The sequence below is a fragment of the Parus major genome, chromosome 1, assembly GCF_001522545.3.
Source record: "Parus major isolate Abel chromosome 1, Parus_major1.1, whole genome shotgun sequence".
In the NCBI taxonomy this organism is placed as follows: domain Eukaryota; kingdom Metazoa; phylum Chordata; class Aves; order Passeriformes; family Paridae; genus Parus; species Parus major.
Genome location: NC_031768.1, coordinates 7,656,472 through 7,669,605, shown reverse-complemented (window position 1 = coordinate 7,669,605; position 13,134 = coordinate 7,656,472). Strand labels below are relative to the sequence as shown.

The window sequence follows — 13,134 nt, the reverse complement described above, 5'->3', positions numbered from 1 at the left end:
CGTCCCCCGCGGTAGGGCCACGGGGAGGGGGCGGGGAAAAAAAAGTTAATAGAAACCTTTGGAAAATCCGGGCTTGGCTACGTGGTGCGGGTTGGCCCCCCCCCTTTTTAATGCAAACACGAATACAAAAGCTGCGGGCTCTAAAGAGCAGATGAAAGCAATGAACGGAGTTTCTGGAAAAGATTCATTAGTGGGAATTAATGCTGCGAGGAGCTCCGAGGCGATACCATTAAAGTCAGTCCCCACACTTTGTCAGTTTTACACCACTCGCTATGGTCGGAGCTTTTTTTACTTGTTGGGGTAGATGGGGGAGGTGCTCTTCCCTTCCCCTCGCCCCCTCTACGATCACCAAACCCGGAATCCGACAGACATCGCGGAAACGAGAAGGAGGGAGAGAGGAAGAAGGGAAAAGAAAAAAAAACCAAACAAACAAAAAACACCCAACATACACACATCGAGAAAGAAAGAGGAACGTGAACGCTCCAGAGTCCTCGCCCCCGGACTCGCTCCGCGAACATCAAATGCATGCCTCATATGCTGCGCAGAGCCGCCCCACTTGGCCCTGGCTTCACAAAGCAGCCTCCGCTGCCTCCCCGCCTGACCGTCCCCCTCCGGCCGGCCCATGGATGGCAAGCCCCGAGCCTCTCTCCGGCTCTCTCTCCCAACTCCAAACTACATTTTCGGCCTGACTAAACTTCCGTGTCACGCCGGACCTCACGCCAGCACAGCTTCGCGCACGGGAAAGCCCCGGGCCGCCCTGTCCCACGTGCGCTGCGGCGCCCGCCCCGCCGGGGCGGGGGGACAGGGGGGAGCAGCGCCTCAGGTTCTCCCGGCGGAGAGAAGGCAGCCAGCAGCGGGATCTCCCGGCGAGAAGGAGGCAGACGGCAGCGGGCTCTCCCCGCCGCTCACCTGCCCGCCGCCGGCGGAGCGCGCGTTGCTCTCGGCGAGGAGCGCGGAGCCCAGCCCGACCGGCGCTAAAGCTCTCCCCGCTCCGCGAGCCGGCAGCGCCGCTCCTTGCTCGCCCCGTCCCACGGGATCCCCCGTAACGCCGCTGCTCCGGCGCCTTCCCAATCACAAAGTGCGAGACGACGGGAATACCGCCACCACCACTCTCCACACGGGCGCACCGGAGCCGACAACTCGATCGGGGGCTTACCCCCGCCTCCGCTGCCCCAAACAGGCATCTCCACAAACAACTGCCTCCGAACTTCCCCTCCGACACCGCGGTCCCGGAGGCGCTCGCTAGACCCTCCTGCCCGCCGCTCCCGCCCGAGCTCCGCTGCCCCGCGCCGTAACTTTCCGCCGCGCCGCCGCTGTGCCTTCCCCGCGGGCGGCTGAGGGGAGCCCCGCAGCCGCCCCGACACCGCGGGACTCGGCGGCGCCGCTTCCGCACGGGAGCTGCTCGCGGAGCGGAACACTGACCTTCCTGCCGCGCCGCGGGGCTGTGGCGTGCGCGGTCCGAGACGCGGGTCCCCACACCGTCGCTTGGCCCTGCCGCTCTCCCTGAAGGGCAGCCCCGTCGGGTGTGGGAGGAAGAGGCGAGAAAAGTTTCACGATCCCGTTCCCCTTCTCCGTGGGTGCGTGTGTCGCGGCTTGCCCCAGTGCGGGCGGGTCGGGGAAGGGGCGCGGAAAGACCGGGGACCTGCGGGGCGCGGGGAGCAGGAGCGTGGCCGCCCTCTGCGCCGACGGGGCAGGTGCCCGCGGGAAGGGCTTTGCTCCTCGGCTCGGTTGGGCTCAGCAGAGGGAGTGGGAGCGGCAGCCCGCGATGCTCATTCCGGCTGCCGGCTCTGGTTTGGCAGCGCCATGTTGCTGGCTTGCTCCGGGCGAAGTTCCTGCGCTGGCGAGCGCGGCGCTCCCCACATCTCGCCCGCGCCGCCGTCTCCCGTGCCCTGGCCGCCGCGGCTTTGTGTGTGTGTGGCTGGGGATTTAATTCTCCTCCTCCTCTTCTCCTCCTCTCTCTCTCTCTTTTTCTTCCTCTGCCCCCCCCTCCCCTCTTTAGTCCGCCGGGAAAGCCGCTCTTCCTCACCTTGCCGCTGGGAGACCGGGCTCCGTCTGCTGCACGCTGCGCTCCCCTCGCATCCCCCCTCCCTCTCTCCCTCCTCCTCCTCCTCCTCCTCCAGCCGTCGCCTCCCCTCCCTTCCCCTCCCCCCAGGCAGGCGCTGCACCGAGGGAGCCGCCGCCAGCAGCAGCAGCGGCAGCAGCGCCGCCACCGCTTTTTCCCTCAGCAAGTTTCCCCCTCCCCTGGCTGCGTTTCCCTGCTCAGGCAGGGCTCGCCCGGCCGCTCGCCCGCTCCCCCCTTGCCCTGACTAATTGATTTGCCCCCCCTCGCCGCGCCGCCAGCCCCTCGCCTCGCCCGCTCTCCCCGGCTGGCACAGGTCGCTGCCAAGCTGCGGCGCCCCGGGGGGGGACTCCGCACTCCCGCGCTCCCCGGCAGGCAGGAGGGGAAAGCCGCCCCCCCCCGCCCCGCCGATACTCCCCTCTCTCGCTACCCAGAAGGCCAGTGGAGAACCGCAATTACCATAAAGCTCCGTTCACTCCGCTCCGCCAAGCTGTCAAAACCCCGGCGGCGGCGGCGCTGCCAGACATCGCTGCGAGCCTCCGCGGCGGGTCGCGCCGCGCTGCCACCCCCCGCCACCCCGATCGCCCCCGGCTCCTCCGCCGGGAGCCCCGGGCACCCCCGCCCTGCTCCCCCCGTGATCCCAGCGGCGCCCGGAATACCCGCCGGCGATGCAGCCCGCGCCCCCAGTCACACCCGCCGGCTCCGGGTTCCCCCCGTCGCGCAAAGGCATCCCCGCTCCCCCAGGACCTGCCGAGGGCTCGCAGCCGTCGTAACCCCCCGCAGGGGTCACACCACGAGCGAACCCCGCAGCCTCTCACGCTCGCGGAGGGGGGGTGGGGTGTCGCCCCCCAACCCGGGGGCCCTCTCTGGTCCCACCCGCCGCCCCCAACTTCGCGTGGTCCGCGGCTCTGCCGCGCTGATTTCCGCGCTTCCCTCCCGGCCCGCTTCTCGGAGCTCTGAATCGGGATGGGAAAAAAAGCCACTCGTTTGTCAACGTCTGCATTGCGGGGGGCGGGGGGGGGCCGAGGGGGACCTTATTAAAGCGCGTTTTCGCCTGATCCGGCTTTGGCAGCCCTTAACGCGCTTTTTACCCGGCGTGAGCAGTGTGGCAACCCGGGGTGGGGTCACGACTGAAGAGCCGTTTCCCTAGCTGGCATTTCTAAGGCTGCTTTAAGATTTCTGCCCGGATCGTGGAGCCCTTTAATCTACCCGGGTTGCTAGTTATCGGCTGCATCTATTTACTTTGGCAAGGCAACTTTTGGCTCGGCGAGCTCGACTCGTAAATTTCACGTTCATAACGCCCATCCCCGCTGATACTCCCAGGTTTGGTCCCGCAGAGCCCGCGGCGTGGAAGCTCCCGGGGCGGCCCCGGCCTCAGGGCCAGGCGGCTCTCGGCCCCACTGCTCCCCCGCACCTCCCGGCGCCGTCCCGGGGAAGCCGGAGTTCTGCCACCTCAGCGCCGCCGGCGCCGCATCGAGCCCTTCTCGCCGCCGCTCCGTGTGGGAGCCACTGCCAGCCAAACGCCAGGCGATTAACGCGGACAGTTTGCCCCGGGGGGGATTTTAATCGCCTCGTTCAGGACCCTGCGCGAGAAGGCTGCAGAGACGCTATGAGCTGCCAAAGCTTCCCTCACCGAGGGCGCCGGAGCAGCACGCAGGGCGATGGGAATTCAACGCCAGAGCAGGACGGCCGGGGATGCCTGCCTGCTCTGCGCCGCTGCGTATCTCTGAAGGTGGAAAAATGAGAGTTCTCCAAAGTTGTTCCTACTAAAGTTCCCCCTCCTCCCCCAAATCCAGAAGCTTTTAATAGAGAACCTACGCTACGTCTGGGGAAACAAAGAAAAAACAAGAAAAAAAAAAAGTGGGGGGTCGCCCAATGCTCGGGAAAAGGACACAGAGTCCAGAGAAAAGCACACACACCCCACACATACACACACGCATGTGACACGGGTCATGGCCAGAGGGTTGGCATTTCATGAAACTGCCATCACGGGCATTGGAGTTTCACTGTTCACTGCGTCTCTTAAAAAACTCTCCCGTCTCAAAGCAGAAGTGAAATATCCACCATCTGAAACCCGAAACGGCAGCCGCACCGCTCAGCTTCCTCGCAGGGGAGCCCTGGAAGTCGCCGGGGAACGGGGCTCCGGTCCCACCGTGCTGGCCGGCGGGGAGCACTGTCCCGAGTAGCGGCCGGGTTTGATCCTGGCGCGGAGGGCCACGCATCTGAAAAGGCTCCCACATGTTTTTTTAATCTCCAATAACAAGCAGAAGGACACCTGGCCTATTACGCTGTAAAGCTATTTTTTATAAAGATGTTTTAGGGCTAGACATTAAAAGTTATTAGACTGAACACACGTGAGTTACAGGCACACAGCTGGAGGGGAGGCCTCTGTTGGATTTTTTTTTTCCCCCTTTTCCTAGGAAAACCTCATTAAAATTGCTTCTTTCGATATGAAAGCAGAACTAGAGCGTTTCCTGGCGAGGTGGCCGCAGCCGCGGCTTCCCGACTTCATTGATCTGGGCTTTGTCTCTCCCCACAGGTCTGGATCTGCGGTGCCAGCGGCCCGCACTTGTATCACAAAAGTCGCCCGCTTCCCTTCCCCCTGGCTGCGAAATCCGGATCACAAGCGTGTGCCTACAGCGTGGGGCTGGATGCTTGGGGCAGTGGTGGTTGATTTTTTTGTTTTTCACTAATGACTTAAAGTTATCTCGGGGTAAACTTGCTCCACTTTTATTTTTAACCGTAAACTTTCTTTGTGAACGCAGCTTCCTTCGTGACGGGGACGAACAGACCCGCGCTTGTTCGCCTCTGTGCCTTTTTTGTTCCCCGGGTCCCCGAGCTCTGCAGCGGGAGGCTGGCGTCTCCCGCTGAACACATTGGGGCTTCAGTTCGCTCCTCCCGCGACCTGCCCCGGCCGGCTGCGCGCCCCGCCGCCTTCCCCAGCGCGGCTCCGAAGGGTACCGCCGAGCTAACCCCGGAAAATTCAAAGCATGCTCTTGCCTTGCGGATTACCGGGCGGCCTCCCCCCCTCCCACACGCCCCGGAGGGAGCTGACCCCCGGGTCAGGCCGCTGCACACTGCTCTCTCCCCGGGAGGGGAGGGGGGCTCCGCGCTGTCGCTGCTGTTGCGGCCGCCGAGGAGCCGGGCGAGGATGCGCTCGCAAAAACGGCTGCTCCCGATAATGCTAAGTACTTAACCTCCTCGTAAAGACAAATCCATTGTTAATGGCAGAATAGGCTTCTCGCAGGAGGCTTCCAAGTGGGATGGCTTTATGCCGGCTCTCATTTACCTCCAGCGCCGCCTCTAATTGGAAGCTTCCCCGCGCCCCTAGTCCGCGCACCTCAGAAAGTTGGGGGTTAAAGCGCAGGAGTGGCGAGGCCGGGCCCTGGCCCCTCCATGGCCCCGCTCCCCTGCTCACCAAACGGCAACCGGAGCACTCGAGTCCTTCGGGCACGGGGAAATGAGACAGAGGGGAGATGGGCGCTGCGAAGGTAAAATGAATTAATGCGAACGAGGTGCTCAGACAGCCTGGTGATGAGTGCTAGGAAAAGCCTATAAATAACAGATCACTGTCCTAAGCTCTGAATTGCCCTGCTTGAGTGTGTCTTAAATCAGACCTTTATCATTGGTTATTGTAAGGCTGTTTTTAATGGAAGTGTAGAAATCTGAATAACAAAACAAGACAAGCCTCAATTGGCGTTATACAGGGTCTGCAGCGCTTTCAGACCTGACACGGCGTCAGCATATTGTTACACTGCCATGCAAACTCCTCGTGCAATCAAAGGGGTTTTGCATAGCAGAAGAACTATAATTTTACTTCGTAGTTCAGGGCTACTCCGTTGACAGGAGATCCATAATTTTCTTTCCGTCTCCCCAAAAGAGCCCGAAATGCGCTCGGTTCACGGACTATGCGCCGCTCTCTTTTCTCACAAAGGCAAATGACAAATCGCTCCGGTTGCGTTTGCTTCGCTCCGCACCCCTTCCCTACTCCACAAAAGAGCGGAGATGCCCGCTGTCCTCCGGTCCCCGCTGGCCGGCTGGAGCGGACAGTCCGGCAGGGGCAGGCAGGCAAACACTCGCACTATCGGCCTGTCCCCAGCCGGGGAGCTCGGCCTGCTGCACCGCAGCCGGGGGAAGCGCTCGCCGGGCCCGGGCAGAGCTCAGAGTTCGCAGCGCCGAGCCTACTGGGACTCGATGCGTGGCCCGGGCCCCGGTGCGGGGAAGGAGGGGGGCAGCCCAGCTGCAAGGGGAGGGCAGGCTGGCTGCGAGCTGCCCCCTCCACCTCTCCCACTTGCATACCACGGCCATTTTGTGCGCTTGCGGCGCGCCCGTGTGCGTGTCCCCCACCCCCGCCCCGTCCCCTCGGGCTGCTGCGGGCGCTGCCCCGGGCGCAGGGGCCGGGCCGTGCCGGCGGCGGGGCCGGCGGGGCAGGCGGAGGTGAAAGGCGGGCGGCCCCGGCCGCTCCTGAGAGCGGCGAGATGCAGCCGCTAGGCAAGGCCCTGCAGGGGAGGGGGCGTGCGCCGCACAAGTCTGGAGGGGAGTAAAAATAGCGGCGGCGAGGTTGTCGCTCTCCTCGCCTCCCCCCAGCCCAGCGGGGGGCAGCGGTGGGGCTCGGAGGGAGGGCGGCGTGGAGGGCTCGGCGGGCGAACGGGAACGGGAGCCACACAAAACCCCGGCCCGGCGGAAAGCGACGCGGGCGAGGTTGAGCCTTCGCCTTTGAAGGCGATGCGCGGGAGCTGAAGGCTACAACCCCTTTTCCCGGTGGGGTCCCTGAGCCCCGCGAGGTTCGGGCTGCGGCCCGGCCCCGGCTCTCGGCGGCCTGGGGAGGAACGGCAGCGAACGGTGACTTGGCGGAGGAACAGAAGCCACCGTGCTCCCGAGTTTAAACATAATACGGCGGCCGGGGGAACCGCCATGGTTTGAAGGTGTGTTTGTGCAGACTACAGCTTGTATGTTAATAATTGGATACAGTCGATGAATCACCTCCGTCCTCCTTCTGGTTTTGTTTTTGTGTTGTGTTTTGTTTCGAAGGGGGTGGGGAGTGAAAGCGAGGAGACGGTGGCTCGGCGCTGAATACCAATTCCGAGCCCGGGTTCATAAACACTGGGGTTATTCACTCCGCCCCAGAGGTGACAGCGGAGGCCTCCGCCGCCCTCCGCGCCCGCGCCCCGCGGCGCGGCCCCCGGGCTCGCCGGCGTGCCGAGCGGGATTTGCGCCCCGGCTGGAAGCCCGGCAGCGGCGGGTGGCTCGTCGGGGTGCATACATATGAAATGAGAGCCTGCAACATCAAAGCAGCAGCAGAGCGAGGGCAGGGAGGGGCTCCCGGCGCGTACACGTGTGTACCTTTCCAGAGAAAAGCCCCTAATTTTTAAAATCGGACAACCCCCCCGCTCCCGCCCCTTCACTCGCATGGCAGACACGCGGAGAGATTCTTTAGTCCTGTACTTAACACTTCACAGTGTTTTTAGCAATTAAGGCGAGAGGGGGGTGGGTATAAAGATAAGCCACTTTTTCGCCCTGCAAGTGTGAAAGATAAGATAACAGTAAGCTGGGGCAAAACGTCTGCTTACAACCTCCCCCCAGCGATTCTGATCGGTCACCTCTTATCTCAGAAAATGTTCATTTCGAAAGCAGCTTCAAAAATCCAAGGGAAAATAAAAGTATTTTCCGTTCAGAAGTGCCATTTAAAACCCCGTCCTCACTTCATCTCTGTACACCGTCATTCCCCCGCGCCCCCCCGCCATCGCGGTACCCAAACAAGGGCAGCAGCCGCTTCATAGAGCGCCTCTCGGAAGCCAAATCACGCAGGTAATCAGAGGACCGAAACCTGTCAGGCGCCGAGATTAGCGGCTCCCCGCCGCTTCCCGGCCGTGCCCGCTCCCCGTCCCCGTCGCAGGCGGGGGACGCGGCCCCTCGCTGCCCGCGGAGTGGGCAGAGAGCTGCGCTAGGGAAAGCCCCACGGGCTGAGGCGGGTGAGGAAAAGCGAGAGCCAGGCTGCCTTTCCCAGTTCGTTTGGCTGCAGCACCCCCGACGGCGACACTCCCCCACCCCGGCCTGTCCCCAGCCAAGCTGCGGGCTCTGCTGTGGGCGGCCGTGCTCGGCGTCGAGTCGGTTCTGACTCTGAGCCTCTGGGCCGCCCCCGCGCCCCGCTGCCCGGCAGGCACAGGCGGAGGCCGTGTGCGGGCAGGGTGCCCGGTGCGCACGGCGGGGCCCTGCCCTCTGCGGCACCGGGCAAGGCCCCGCCGCGCCCGTCCCGAGGCCTGCGGGCAGGATGCGGGCGCTGCTCCGCCCCGACCCGGCGCGGCTGCCACGACCGGGGTTTCGCGCTGCTTCCCAGTCCCCGGGGGCCTCCCCCGGGCCCGCAGTTTCCCCCTCCCGTTCTTGAGCCGTCGCCACCTGCGATAAACTGAGATGTAGAGTAGAAAAGGCTTACGGACACCTTCCCGAGGCAAGGCGCGGCAGCACCGTGTCCTCGCTGCCCTGGGAAACCTCCACACGGGCCTCCACGTGAGGCAGCGGAGTGTGTGTGGAAAGGGGTGTGTGTGCGTCCCCTTGTCCCCCGGCAAAGACACACCGAGGGCACCGCACGGGAAACGTGATAGCAGCGACCCCGCGCTGCCCCAACGCGCTCAGGGCCGGAGCGGAGCCGGAGCGGCTCGGCGGGGAGCCAAGACGTGGGGGGGCTTCCCCTGGCTCGCCACACCCCCGATCTCCTCCTGCCGCCGTTCCCAGAAACCCGTCGATGCCGTGCTCTCGAAGTGAGTGGGTCAGCTGCTGATGACAAGGGGAAAAAAGGAGAGAGCGAGCGAGCGAAAAAAAAAAAAAAAACTCCCTCCCAAACCCTAGCCTGGCGCGATTACTCATCCCCAGAGTTCCCCTAAGTCAGAGAAACTTGGCGAAGTCCCAAGGCCGAGCCGTTAACACGCTCTGAGGCTCCCCGGGCACCTTCCGCCGCGGGGCCGGGGCCGAGGGGCCGGGGCTGAGGGGGCCGGAGGCCAAGGCCATCGGGGAATGCGCGTCCCCATCCTCGGCGCTGTTCGCGCTCGACTTATTGTGGAGCGTTTTATCTTCACAGTCACATCGGCAGCTAACGAAGCTCGGCGGCTGCAGCCCACACGACTTTGGTTCTCTGCATTTATCCTTCAATAAAAGCCGATTCCTTTATTAGAAACAGGAGACGTGTCTCCTACCGCCCCTATCAAATCCCAACTGGCAAGGCGCAGCCGACACCTCCCCCTCAGCCCCCCCCTCGCCCGAGAGGGGCAGGCGGCACCACCCCGTGGCCTGCGTCCCCCTCCCGCCGGACCCCCCACCGCGAGCATCCCGCACTCCCCCGCTTCAGCCCCCCCACCAACAGGGGCAGCCCTCGTCCCCTTCCACCGGGGCGGCCAACGCCCCCTCCCCGTGATCCCTCCCGGGCAGGAGCGGCCGAGGCCAGCCGGCCCCTCCCGCCCCAAACAGCCCGCGCCGGCACGGGCAGCCGTCACCCCTCCCCTACCAAATCAATCGCCCCCACCAGGCGCACCCACACGACTTTCGTTCCCCTGCATTTATCGTTCAATAAAAGTCGTTTCCTTTATTAGAAACAGAGGAGACGCTTCTCCCACCGCCCTCACCTCATGCCCCTTCCGCGGGCGCAGCCGGCGGCCCCCCTACAACGTCGCCCCCCTGCCGAGCGCGGACCGCCCCACCCCCCTCGCTCCCACCATCGCCGCCCCCTAAAAATAACAATAACAGTAATAACAATAATAACAGCCGCCGTCCTCAGCAGTCGCGGCAGTCAGCACCCCCTCCACCGAGCTCAGCCCCCCTCCCCTTCCCTCTCAAATCCCCCATCGCTAGGCGCAGCCAACCGCCCCCCTCCCGCCCGCCTTTCCCCAGGCGCAGCCAACGACCCATCAAATCCCCTGGCCAGGCACGGCTCGGCCCCCGCCCGCCTCGCATCCCCCCCCGGGCACCGAGCAGGTCTGCGCGGCGGATGCTTGTGTGCGACTCCGATTGGAGCTGTCGCTCCACCGCTACCGGGCGGGGAATGTTTCCCCGGGCGCCGCCGGGAGAGCCGGTGCTCGGAGGATGCCAGCCCGCTTTGCTGTGCTGTGCCGTGCCCCGCCGTGCCGTGCCGTGCTGTGCCGTGCCCCTCCTCCGCGGCGCGGAGCGCCCGGCGGAAATCTCCCCGCTGAGGAGGGGCCGGGAGGGAGCGCACTCTGTATCGCATTAAATTAATCGCTCGGCTCCGGAGGAGGCAGGTGATTCTGCCAAACACAATGAGGGGTTTGAGCGCTGCGGAATAAAGCGCTGTTCATGGGGCCGTGGGCGGTGGTGCCCGGCTCCACCGCGGGATCGCCGGCTCCCGGGCGATCTCAGCGCTGCTCCCCGCCGCCGGCCCCAGTGCGGGGAGCTCCGGCTCGGCACACCCCACCCTCGCCCTCGGGATGGATAAAGGGAGGGCGCGGGGGGGAAACGAGCAGCCGCCCTGGCAGCGGGGGAGCTGCCGTCCCTGGGGACGGGACGGGAAACGGGGGACAGAGGGGGCTGTAGGCAGCTTTCCCCACACCCCGCCTAGCCCCCACTGTGCGTCCCATCGGGGGCGGCCCTTTGAGACGGGGGGAGCGAGAATCGGCCTCCCGAGAGGAACAGGGGCCGAGTGCCGGGGCCCGCGCAGCTCGCCGTGCGGGGCGCCGGGGAGCGCGGGGCCTCTGGGCGGCCTTCGGGCGGACGGTGCGGGGCGGGCGGCGCTGCCACGGTTCAGGCGGTGGCAGGCGTTGTTTTCCTCGGAGAGCGGAGGAGGAGGAGGAAATCTCCGGGTTTTTAATGAGGGGGTGCAGAAGGGCTGAGCGCTGGGATTACACGGCGCGGAGACAGAGCTGCGGGCTGTGTGTGCGCGCAGGGCTGGTAGTCTCCGCCCGTCTGCCTGCTAATCGCACGTTTTCCGCTGTTAAAAAGAAACCGAGACACTGTGGCCGAGCCCAGCGCTGTCTCTGTGACTGTGACATGAAAAGATGGCGCTCTCTCCCCTCCCCCAGCCTCCCTCTCGGTTTACACTTCCTCCCCAACAGCTTTTGCCTTCCAGTTTTTTAAAGCCCTCTTTGCTCCTTCCTTTCCCCCCTCTTCCCCGGCCGGATACCACCAGGTTCCCAGCCGGTCGGTGGGTCCCTCTGTTGCGACGATTTTTGTTTTTTTCCTTTTTCTTTACCTCGCTATTTTCGCCTCTCCCTTTTCTCGGAAACCTCGATCTCTTTATGTCTCGCTCTTTTGTGAACTTCAGCGGCAGTTTGCAGGAGGCGGGGGGGGAGGGGGAAGGAAAAGCGGGGAGGGGGTTACCCCGTCCCTTCTGCCCCCCATCCGTGTCCTTCCGCTCCCCAGGGGCAGCGGGGGCAGGAAAGTGAGCCGGATCTAGGTGTGTGGGTGTAGGGGCGGGCAGCAGGGAGGCTCAGGGAGGTGCCTGCCCGCGCCGGCGACCTGGTCGCGCTGCGGTTGCCCTGGTCGCCACGGGAGCGGTCGCCGGGGGTGGGGGGCGAGCCGCGATGCAGCGGGAGGCAATCTCTGTCTGAGGAGTTTACCTGTCTAGAAACCTCCGCGCACCAAGGTGGTCCCGACTCACGGAGAGGGTCCACGGAACTGGCTGCGGCCCCGCTCTGAAGCAGAAGGGGCTACTCCGCTGCCTTCCACATCACTTCTTGCGTTCATCACCAGACCGCTCTAAGTGCTAAGTTTTTTTGTTGTGGGGTGTTTTTTTTGGTCTGTTGTTTTTTTTTTAATTTCCTAAGCCTGCAAATTAAATTCAGCGCCGCTCTCCTATTTTAGTGTCTGTTATGTTAATTGCACTTAGCGCTGGGGCGCTGCTCGCCAGGGATGTTTGAAGGCCTCGGAGATTAACCGCAGGCTCTTTCTCGGACTTTCCTGAGGCAGCAGCAAGTTCGGAGGGGCTATCAGGGAGTCTTCAAGATCCCATGTGCTTTTGAGGCGTGCCGCTGCTGGCCGACACCTCTGAACTCGGGGCCAGCAACTCTGGACTGGCAGGTCAGGCTGCCAGCAGCTCCCTGTGCACCCGCAGATCTATTTGCGTAAGGATTTGCATTGCGGGACGACAGGTATTTTTCTTCCCTGTGGATGGTAAAAATGCAAAATTAGCGTGACTGTTTCTAGGCAGAGAAGCCACGACTACGTGATCTCGCTGAACCTGTCGGTTGTGCTCTCTGGAGCAGCAGGGAAACCGGACACCTTTATCAGTGACCCCCGGAGCCGCTCTCTCGGGCGTTCGCTGTATTTTATCACCATCTAACCCTAGGCAGCCCGCGGGTGCCGTGTCACGGCTCCCTGCCCTGCCCGGGGATGTCCGTGCGGCTGGCTGTGCCCCGCGGTGTTACCCAGCCCCTCCGGGAAGGAGCAGGCATGTGTGGCCTTCCCAGGCATGTCCCTTCTCCGGCGTCTACTTCATCTATTCGTTATCAGGGGACGGCGTGTGGAGTGACTGAGCCTAATAAGTTGTCCACTTGTTCATTTCAGGAGCATTGATTTCTGGTTCCAAGGCACTCTGTTCTAGCTCTGGCTACAGCTGCGGGGCATTTCGCAGCTGGTCTTTCGCCTAGACAAATATCAGCGAGAATGTGAGCGTTATTAGCCACATAAATAAATCATTAACGTGCACACAAATGTTATTTTAGCATAACTTCCAGGGAGAAAATATCCTGGCGGAGCAAGGCGGCCAGGCGTGCTGCGTTGGACCGGCCTCGTCGCGGGCTGCCCTGCAGCGGCGGGCGGGGGTCGGCGCCCCCCCGGCACGGAGAGGCACGGCTCTCCGGCTCCCGATTGAACATTAACAGGGCCGGCCGGCGTGGCACGGCCGCAGGGCCTTGCTTCGTAGACCTTTGTCTGCTCTCCCGAGGCCGGGCGGGGACGCCGGGCGCTTTACTCCCCAAACGCGACGGCACTAATGGGATTACCGGCCGGCTGGGAAGCGATGAGCCCGGCCCGGCCCGGCCGCTGCGCCTCGTTAGCGCGGAGCTCACGGCAGGAACGACGTTCGCTCGTGGCCTCCCGCGAAGGGCCGCCGGCTCCCCCCGTGCCCCGGCGGC

At 64.0% G+C, this 13,134-nt stretch overlaps 1 protein-coding gene across 7 annotated transcripts in view; it reads right to left on the bottom strand.

Annotated features, from left to right (window-relative positions):
• The window catches only part of BCOR (BCL6 corepressor), an 82,301-nt gene that overhangs the window by 56,940 nt on the left and 12,227 nt on the right, over positions 1 to 13,134 (bottom strand). For 2 of the 7 annotated variants that reach the window (XM_015632494.3, XM_015632521.3), the window contains exon 1: positions 1,423 to 2,006. The exons of 1 other annotated variant lie outside the window; for it this stretch is intronic. The gene's annotated coding sequence lies outside the window, so the exon portion shown is untranslated. Of the gene's footprint in view, positions 1 to 1,422; positions 2,007 to 2,026; positions 2,107 to 13,134 lie in introns of those variants that run through there. 4 more of the 7 variants (XM_015632532.3, XM_015632516.3, XM_015632500.3 and 1 more) reach the window with 3 other exon arrangements.